The 10,155-nt window shown below is 42.4% G+C and overlaps 1 long non-coding RNA gene across 1 annotated transcript; it reads right to left on the reverse strand.

Moving 5' to 3' along the window:
- Positions 1-8,028: 8,028 nt before the first annotated feature.
- On the reverse strand, positions 8,029-10,148 carry LOC116216381. The gene is made up of 2 exons (XR_004159060.1): positions 9,711-10,148; positions 8,029-8,590 (listed from the first exon to the last, which is right to left on the reverse strand). It is a non-coding gene; the product is annotated as an uncharacterized LOC116216381 (long non-coding RNA).
- Between the last annotated feature and the right edge of the window lie 7 nt (positions 10,149-10,155).

Consider the following 10,155-nt stretch of genomic DNA (forward strand, 5'->3'; position numbering starts at 1 on the left):
AAGCGCAAGCGAAGCAGCGCAGGCAGAGAAGCGCAAGCGAAGCAGCGCAGGCAAAGAAGAGAAGCGCAAGCGAAGCAGCGCAGGCAAAGAAGAGAGCATCAGGTGACCTTGCCGGGAGTTATATCTCCTCGTTGACCGCAAAGCCCCCTGGGGAAACGTAGCTGCTCTTCTCCTCTGGACAGGCACCCGGAACTTGAGCATCAGCAGTCAAACCCCCAGTGCATTGCATGATGTTATGATGTGGAATACTGATAATGAAAAATCATGAAACCATGACATTCTGTCATACTGTTAGGATGCTATTTAAATATCTTCTCCCCAGCCCCTGGCAGGCTATTAATTTCATTGCAGACTGAGTCCTGTAACCTGTAAAGGGCCTGCTTACTGATGATTCATGACAAGCTTCCTGTTTTGTTTCCTTCATAGGAACTGTGGTTCCTGATGATTTTGCACATCTTCACGTGGCACATCCTGTCCAGGGGATTTCTTATCACAGTGGCAAACAATGTATTTTGTCAGCTGTTTCTCCTTATTCAGTCTCAGTTCCAGTATTTCACATCCTTGGCGTTATTTTATCCCATTCACTTCATTTTCACAAATGTGTTCTTTCCTTGTGTGAGATGGCACATGAGGCAGAAACATGAGAGGTGAAGGGATTTTCATGGTGGGCAGCCCTGATAATAGAAGACCGGTTCATCTCACAGTCCCAGCCCACCTCCATGCTAACCTCTTGTGTATTGTGTCACATTTCATCTTGGTCAGATGTCACATGCCAAGAGATGAACCTATCACCATAGAAACTAAGATCTGACCACTTCCTGCACAGGTTACCCCAGCCCTACACAGCCTTCTGCCAAAGCACTCTCCATGACGCTCAGTTCTATAGATTTCTCTCTTGTAGCTACCATCTGCACTATCCCTACGCACCACTATATATCTTTTGCTATCCCTTCCCTGAATCTTTCTGACACGCTCAGTTTTCCTGTTTTCCTCACCTGCAGGTAGCCAAAGAATATTTCAGTATTTCTTCATCTCCAGTGGTGACACTGTTCAGATATTTGCAATTTTCTTCCTTCTGACATTTCATACATTTTTAGGCCTTTTAAGCTTTGCATCTGCACCTGAAGCCTTAATGTTCAGCTTTCTAAAGCTACTTCATATTATAGTTTCAGGTTTAGTTCATCCTTTGCCTGTGTCATTTCTCCTATGTCTTTTTAAAGCACAATCATTTCCTTTCTACCTCTAAGTATCCACTTCAAATTAGTATACCCAAGATACTATATGGCTGGATTGCTTCCAATATCAATCTCATTGTTATGGTTCTCTCCCTATCCAAGCAACAATTAATTCTGGAGGGGGAAAAAAAAAAAAAAAAACCTCTGCATTTTATTTCAGTCTAGCAATTTTCATTTCAAGTAGTATTTTCTATATAAAACATACAGTGTGCTAGAGAAAATGTAGGGAAGGAGCAATCTGGACCTATGGGTATGAGGAGTGTTTTCTGCATAGCATAATGTTGCTTCCTGCCAAAATGTTTCTGCTCATGTCCATTGCCTTCCTGACACCTATTTGTAATTGAAAACAAACCTTGCTGTGATACTGTTGGAATGCAGAGAGGCTAAAAAGAAAAGAAAACCAATTATTTTCCAGATCTTGAAAAAAGTAAGAAGTCGACTGTAATACATTGGTCATTTGGAGAAGTTCATGTTTAGCATGGCTCTCCTATTACGGCATAGTTTTTCTAGCAAATACACAAATGCTTCCTGCCCTGCTATACATGAAGACAAGCCCCATCAACCTCAGTCCCTCTCTTGGAGCCATGAGCTCAGATGCATTAATATCAGTGACACTATCACTTGAGGCCAGAAAAGAACAAGTTCATGAAACGAATAGTTCTAAAATCAGTGTGTTAGGCAATTGTAAATTATTTTCTTAAAGGATTGCTCTCACTGATCTTTCTAACATGCCATAAGGAGTAGTAGAGACATTAAGCTTAGGTGTATTTTGGCGTTGTTGCACAAAATAAATCCAGACGCCTCCTTTCCTAAGCCGGGCTGCTGTGCACACTCTGAATCAGCATATGGTCTTTGTTTTTCCCCACGGATTCAAACTTCAGTACATACACAAATTATGTCCCTGCTACTGTTCTCTGTTTGCAAGCACTTAGGTCCCAAGCTCTGAGCCATGTTTTGCACATGAGCATCACCGTATTTTCCTCTGGAAAGTTTTTTGGTAATGTGCATGAGACATCTGGGGAAAGTATTTGTCATCAGATCACAAGAAGTGTATTTCTGAAGTTTAATTATCAAGCAAAAGCAGGTTAAGAGCACAGTAACTTAATACATTCTTCAAGTTCATACAAATTCATCCTGCTTAGGAATGGCCTGGAAGACTCTAGTAAGGCTAAAAGCCAGATACATTACATTTCAGCTCAACATATTATATAATGCTCTGCTGGGCATCCTACTTGCACTAACAAAAATTACAAGCTTATGTCAAAAGAAAAGAAGAAATGAATTACAATGTGTGTTGCTCATCAAGAATTAACCGGGATAGCATGAAGATACTCAGTTAAAGACGGAAACAATCTAATGTGAGATTTAAAAGTTTCTGAAACAATAGCGGGGTTGGCTTTAGAATGGAGCTGGAATCAGATTCGTGTCACAGCTTCCTGCAAGCACAGGCTCTGACCTGTGCAATTCCTGAGGTCCTTTCCAGGCCAGGGTTTCCACATCTGCCTTATTCCACCTCCCTAGTGTAAGCCTGAACGCTCTGCACTTCTCCCTGAGAGAGGTCATGCTCCCTCATGGTATTTGTATGAATGGAGGTTGTCATTGTTTTCAAGTGATGTTAAAGAGCAGGATTGCAACTGTACACTCAATTTCATTGTGTCACTTGGCTGAATGTTCCTTAATGCTGGGATGGAAGCGTATGATGAATTTTTGGATGCTAAATGAATCACTGTTAACACTTAGCACGATGCACTGCTGGGCTGTGGAGACTTCCACGCAAGTGTGTGAATGATTGTGGCTCTTGTTTTTTTCCCAGAGTGGACTTTTGAGAATGCTAAAGGCCTGACACCAGCCTACTTACAGGTCTCTACTTGTTTTTTGCAAACATGATTTTGAAAAATTCATGAAGACACACTGGAATGCATGGGGAGACCCAGGAACCACAGAGCTAATTCTCAGTCATATAATCCTGCACTAAACTCCTTCTATACCCTCCATAATTTGGGGCCACTGAGGACACCAGTCTGTCTCTATTGTATGAAAACAGTGAGGAGGTTAGTGTGGCCTCTGATTGCTGCCCATTTGAGCACATGTGCTGGCCATCGTCCTCACTGGACATATCCTTACAAGGCATCTTCCAGGGAAACTGTGGTTATGCTTTCATGGAGCCCTTGGGAAGATCCTAAATAACCAGAGAGACCCTTTGAGCAGTAATTTTTCTTACTTCTACAACCCTTTTTCTAATCTCTTTGTGTTCACTGGCTGGTGGTTAGCATAGGCTTAGCCTGTGAATACCCTTGAACCTCTGTGCCCTGTGGAAGGTTTCCCCACCATTTGCTAAGAATCTGCTGCATGCAGGCCTGCTGCCCTTTGGCAAAGTGATGGGGGTACCCCATGGTACAAAGGAAACTGTGTGTATCCTCAGGAAAACTGCTTTAGCTCTCACCTGCTATTCTCCCTTTCCTATTCCATCCCTCCCTGATTGAAAGTGTACTGATTATAAGCATACTGCTGTCTTTTGCATGTGGAAAAACATGTCAAAACAATAGCAAGCTGTCTGCAAAGGGTGGTAATAACAAAGCCTCTCTGCCTCAGAGAATGGTGAAGTTCGTTAATTTATTTGCAAGATGTTCTGACTGCAGTAATGATCCTGTAATTACCTTCTACTTCTGCATCACCAACGCCTTCACTCTTGGTAGAAAACAAAATATAAGGGAAATGGCACTCATTTTAAAGAAAACATGCAAGGGAGCCTTCTGTTAACAGGTGATCTGGTGCAAACAGAGCTGACTCTTTTTTCTGATGCTTTTGACGCCCAAATGAATGCTCACTTCCTAGTCCAAATGATGAGTTTGATGAACTGTGGCTCTGTAGCCCCAGGGATATAGGACTTATGGAGATGGCACAAAGTGACCACTGCCAGCTTACTTCACATACCCACATTGCATGATGTGTGAGGAACAGGGCTGCCAACACTTTCTTGATGGGTTACCACTGGCCACTATTACAACACAGGCTAGACCTCAGATCACATCCGGGCCTGTAGTCAGATGAGTCAGATGTGTCCTCCTCCTTCCAATGTTGCAACACTGCTGGCAGCAACAACTAGAGTTAATCTTTAGAAAGAGTGGGGAGGGGAATAATTGGTAAGCAAATCTTTACTGCAGTGTGAAGCAATCAAATGCAAATGCATTTTGAATATACATCCAACTGAAGCTAACACCTGTTGTCACATCAGATATAAAAAGTCACCTCCTGTCAAGAAAGAAGAGCTGTAATATACAGTGATATATGGCTATATATGGTGATAATGTACATCAGCATGAAGCCTCCACTTGCAGAGGAAAGGGCAGGGGGTGTACAGCCCCCACCTCAACATTTGGAATAAGCATGAGATGAGCAAGCACAGAGCTTTGTGTGGCCTCCTATTGCCACCAACATGGAGTGAATGCATGACAGCATGGCCCCTGCCCATGAGTAGATATTGCAAATATACAAGAAGAGAGGCAACAAGGAATTGTCAAGTGCCCTAATTAGTGCAAAGGAAACACAATTTAATGGTGCACCTGTGTTTCCTAGGATAGTAACAGCTAAGGTCAGGCTGGAACAGGCTCTGAGCACCCTGCTGTAGCTGTAGATGTCACTGTTCATTGCAGGACAATTGGACCATGTGACCTTTAAAGGTCCCTTCCAACTCAAATGATTCTATGGTTCTATAATTCTATGCGGCAGTCAGTATCTAATCCAACTGTATCAATATCCCCTCTTTATTTAATTCATGTCCAACTAGACAACTGATCAGTCATGTTGTTTAAGAGACACACAAGGCAGAAGGTATTATGTTGCGGTGATTAATAAGGTATATTTCTACCTTAGCTGACACGTTGAGGGAAAATTATTTAGAAGTTTGTTAATGAAAGTCCACCTGATAAACCTGCTCTGTGTGAATTCACATTCTTGTGAAGTCTAAATCAACAATTTTTCATATCAGAAGAAAAAAATTATTTCATGCAGAACAGTGCAAGAACTGTTACGTACAGATTTTCCAGGGAAAGCACTGCAGAGAAATGAGCTGAACAGAAGGAGCTAACAGAGCTGATCTTTACAGCATCTGAAGTAGATAGATAGCCTGCAATCTAATACCAAATTCATTTTCAAAAATGTTCTGGTAAAAAGGCAAAGAAATCCATCACAGACCACAGGTCTCTCGTGACAAGTCCAGAGAAGCACAGAGCTCACAAAGTTTTCCCCAGCAACTGCATTGTATTACTGTACATGCTGCTGCAAGTCAGAGTTGACAGGTGACCATTTTTCAGCTTAGCTTGAAAGACCATCCCAAAAGAATATATTCTCCAGAAAAATGTATATATCACAAGAGAGGAATAGTCAGATCATCAGCCCTGGTAGACTAACACTGTCTGAGATGCTGCACTGTGGGAGGAGAGCACTAATTGTTCTCCTAGTAGACCTCACCTCCATGGAGAAAAGCAAGCATAGGGCTGCAGCCAAGAAGCACGCTCTTCAGAAGGGAGAGGCTACTGCAAGGACAAGTATGTTGCCCAGATCCAGAAAAACAATTCAAGCTCAGAGGTTAAAATGGTTATCTGGCTTAATGTTCTTGCTTGGCAACAGCCTCAGTGATTTCATTCCCAAACTTCCATGTAAAAGAAGGATGAATTTGTGTGTGATTTTTAAAAAGTATTCATTCTCTCTTCAGAGGAAGTGCACAAATCTGCAACCTCATGGCTGCTTTGCAAATGTGTGCTGGGCAGTGGAAACCAAAATGAGTCAGAGAGCCAGATCAATAAAATGTTATTGGATTTACCCTATCCAGAGAGGAAGAGATGGAGTCAGTTTCCCACCACTTATGCAGTGTTCCCCATTGAACACTATCTCACAGGTCATATACCTCCTTTCCAAATATATTATTGCCTCATAATAAAACTTAGGAAAATACACTGAAACATCAAGATACCAATAGCATCCTAGAAAGTTCTTTTACTTTCTACTTACTTTACTTAGTCAAGATTTCTACTTCCAATAATCTTTCATTAATCTTCCAAAATGTGCATAAACTTTTGCAAACCTCATTAGGCTGACATTTTGATTTCAGGTGGACAGTGTTAAAGTGTTAATTTTGCTTGTATTTAAAAACTCAAACCAGGCTACATAACTAAAACATTTGATGTCTGTAGAGCTCTCTCTCTGCTTACTTACGAGCAGGTAGTTTCCCCTAACCTGAAAGCACCTGAGAGAGGCTGAGCAGAGTGGAGCAAGTTGACTCCCCTGTTTCTACATGAATGTGCCCTGGTGGAAACCAAGAGAGAATTACCAGTGTGCAGGCTGGGCTGAGTTGCTTCTCTGTATCTCACCACCAAACACAGTTTTCTCACAAACCAGCTTCTAGGAGTTAATTCACAGATGCTCGTAGAAGCTATATGAAAGTTTCCAATGCATTAGTCTAATAAAAATGTGCCTTTAAGCAACTTTACCAAAGCTATATGAGAAGGCTGAAGTAAACCTAGAAATGGGAGTTTGGTCTTCAGAAGACAAGCATAAAAACAACAGTATGGTCATCTGTCAGCACCACATACTCACTTTGATACCCAGAGCAAAGGCAGTGTAAAGCCAGAAGCAGTGGCTTTAGGTGTTGCCTATCTGCTAGGCTACTATATCTGTTGCATGCAAAATTCTCAGTGCACATTCACATCTCAGACTGTTTATCACATGAGCGTCCAGGCTTTTGGCTTGCCTGAGCCATACTAAGTGAAGAGGAATTATCTTGGGCTGCAAATAAAATATGATGGTTATTCTGAAAATAATGCCTCCTATTTATTTTCATGAAAACTACAATACATACAAAGAGTATGATAATGCTACATGATAGAGAAAATTCTCAGCTACAAAACTATACTTTTCAACATAATCACTTCCATTAGCTATGCATTTTCACCAGTGATGAACAAGAACCTGCATGCTGTGCAGAAGTGACCCACTGTTGTCACTGTTAAAATGCACCATTGCCTCATTGTATTCACATTCACTGTCTGGTCTCCATTAACATTCAGCAAGCTTTGATGAATGTCAGTAGGTGCCACTGTTTCTGCATGGAGGAATTCAATGACACACCTTTCCTTTATACACATTTCCATGTCAGGAGCCATTCTGTCAGACTGTCCCTTTGCTGACATCCATCACACAGCAACAGAATGTTGTGGAATACTGACAGGAATGTTCAACCTTTACTGCCATACCATCAACATCTGCCTCCGATGTTGTCAGCCCACATAATGAGTAGAAGACATTATTTTTGGAGCAGAGTTCATATGTAATATAGTTAATGTATATAAGCAATATATAAAAAACTTATTTTATTTTTTATATTTCTTATTAAAACATAAAAAGGAGAAAGCAACACAAAACTAGTGGTATATTTGACCTTGTTTTTGTGAAACTAACACATCAGTCTGGTTCGATGGCAGTGGCTGCAATTCTTAGTGAGCTTTCAAGGTGTTCATCAGAGATTTTTCATGAAATGTTAGTCCTCTTGTGTTTCATCCTTGAAAACAGGTGCTCACAAATGTACGTACTGCCAAAAGCGATGACATGAATAAGGCATAACTGTGAAATGAGGGCTGTCTTTCTCTGGTAAGAGAGGGCTTATAAAGGTCTGGTAAAAAGACATGATCGAATGTTTGAGTTGAATGAGTTGAATGTCTGATTGCAAACTTCTATGTTCCATCTGAAAATTTGCAGATATACGTATTTATGCAAGCATACTAGAAAATTGATTACCTTTTTTTTTTTGGAAGCTTGAAACCTATTTTCAGATTCCTGTATCAAACAAAAGGCACAGCTTTTTCTACTGTTCACAGGACTCTTAGATAATGTATCAACATGCACACAATCATTTGCCATAACTTGAGTTCGCACTGCACTGCACCCTTCTCATGCCCTGGCTTCAGCCCAGACAGCGTTAATAGCACACTGATGTTTGAATGGTGCTGAGCGATGGGTGGGGCGGAGCCGCCGCCATGATGGCGCGAGGCAGGGGAAGGCCTCAGGACAGGCTGGGCTGGGCCGCATGTGGCCAGCAGGCTGCAGGTTGGACATGCCTGGTTATCATCTGCTTCCCACTGTGTATTACCAGCTCTGTACCTGGCCATTGTAACGCAAGTAGAGCGAGGTGTACGTGGGCTCATATCCTTGGGTGCACGGGCTCTGATTAGCTCCGTCCAGCCACTGCTCCATCCCAGGCTTAATCACTGGATCCATGCAGGTCAGGACTGCCTCAAAAGTCCCTGCTTTGACCCAGCTGTATGGCTGACTGCCGCCAACAAAAGTCTGATAACACATGCCTGGGGAGAGAATGTAGGTGGGAAGTGGCAGTCAAATATTTTATTTCCATACAGTTTTGCTATGCAAATATATGTGGAGTGGGGGGAAGGTGAAGCCCTTGGACTTGCACAAAAGCAGGGTAAACCTGTCTGGTTAATCCACCCTTGCAGAAGCGTGGTACCTTGTGCTTGGGGAAGGCTATAAACACATCAACAGCTGGGTTGATAGGTACACAATTGATTTGCCCCAGTGTGATTACGTGCTGTCTGTTCCTTCACACCTGAACAATGAGCTACTTATTTCCTATGGCACCATGTGAAATGACAGTGTTTTAATTGAAGCCTAAGAGCTCCGATAGATCCCAAGGTTCCAATGACAATAAAATCAAGCAATGAATCAGATACGAAGGGAAAAAAAATCAAATACTAAAGCTTCAGCCTCTCCCAATCTGATGCAATTTCTCAGCTCTTATCTGAATTAACACTATCTAACTCCCGTGAGGAATGCAAAGCCTGATAGCACTTTTGCTGCAGTCTCCAAATTCATGTGGCTATCGTAAATCAAAAGTGCTGGTAGATAAGAAAATGAAATGAAAAAAAAAATGAACAGTAAGAACTGTTCATTTACACAGCACCAGTACAGATGATGTGTGTAGGCTGCTCTGAAAGTAATGCCTCCTATTTATTTTCATGAAAACGACAACAAAGAGCACAATAACACTGTATGGTAGAGCAAATTCTCAGCTACAAAACTATTTTTTAAACACAGTCAGTCCCACTAGCCATGCATTTTCACCGGCGATGAACAAGAGCCTGCATGCTGCACTTGTCAAAACCTGCACCAGCAGAGCTGCACTTGTCAAAACCTGCACCAGCAGAGGTGACCCATTGTTGTCACTGCTGAAACGCACCACCCACTGCCTCACTGTGCTCATATCCACTCTTTGATCTGCATCAACATTCAGCAAGTGTAGATGAATGTCAGTGGCTGCCATTTTTTCTGCATGGAGGAATTTAATGACACATTTTTGCTTCATCCACACTTCCATGTCCTATGCCATTTTATCAGACTGTTCCTCTGCCATCATCTGTCACACGGCTACAACGTGTAACAAAACCCAAAAACAAAACATAGCCTCACCTGCTGTACATCCAACAGACACCTCTGACACTGTAGGCCAGCATAATGAAATGGGATGCGTTGCTTTTGGAGCAGGCCTCATGCGGGGTTATACTTGAGCTGGAGTTACACAGATTCTTTGGATGCGACTTTGGATGGCTTTCAGTTATGCACATTCAGGAAGCAACCTGAGAAGATTCAGCGTTTTCTTTCCGAATATGCTCAACCGCAATGACAGAAACTTCAACACCCCTGTACAGGGGACGTGGTTCTTATCTATACAAATTAGACAACTCATCGTTTCCGTTGCACATCCGTTGCGCTCCACCTGCTCTAATAGCCGGTGCATGAGGCACAGCCCCCTCTCCGTCAGAGCAGAGCAGCAGGGCCGTGTGACGGCAGCTCTTGCTGCCCAGCAGCAGTAGCAGGAAGAAAATGGCCGGCCGAGGCGCGGGCCTGGCGCCGG

This window comes from Meleagris gallopavo, chromosome 2 (genome assembly GCF_000146605.3).
Source record: "Meleagris gallopavo isolate NT-WF06-2002-E0010 breed Aviagen turkey brand Nicholas breeding stock chromosome 2, Turkey_5.1, whole genome shotgun sequence".
Taxonomy (NCBI): domain Eukaryota; kingdom Metazoa; phylum Chordata; class Aves; order Galliformes; family Phasianidae; genus Meleagris; species Meleagris gallopavo.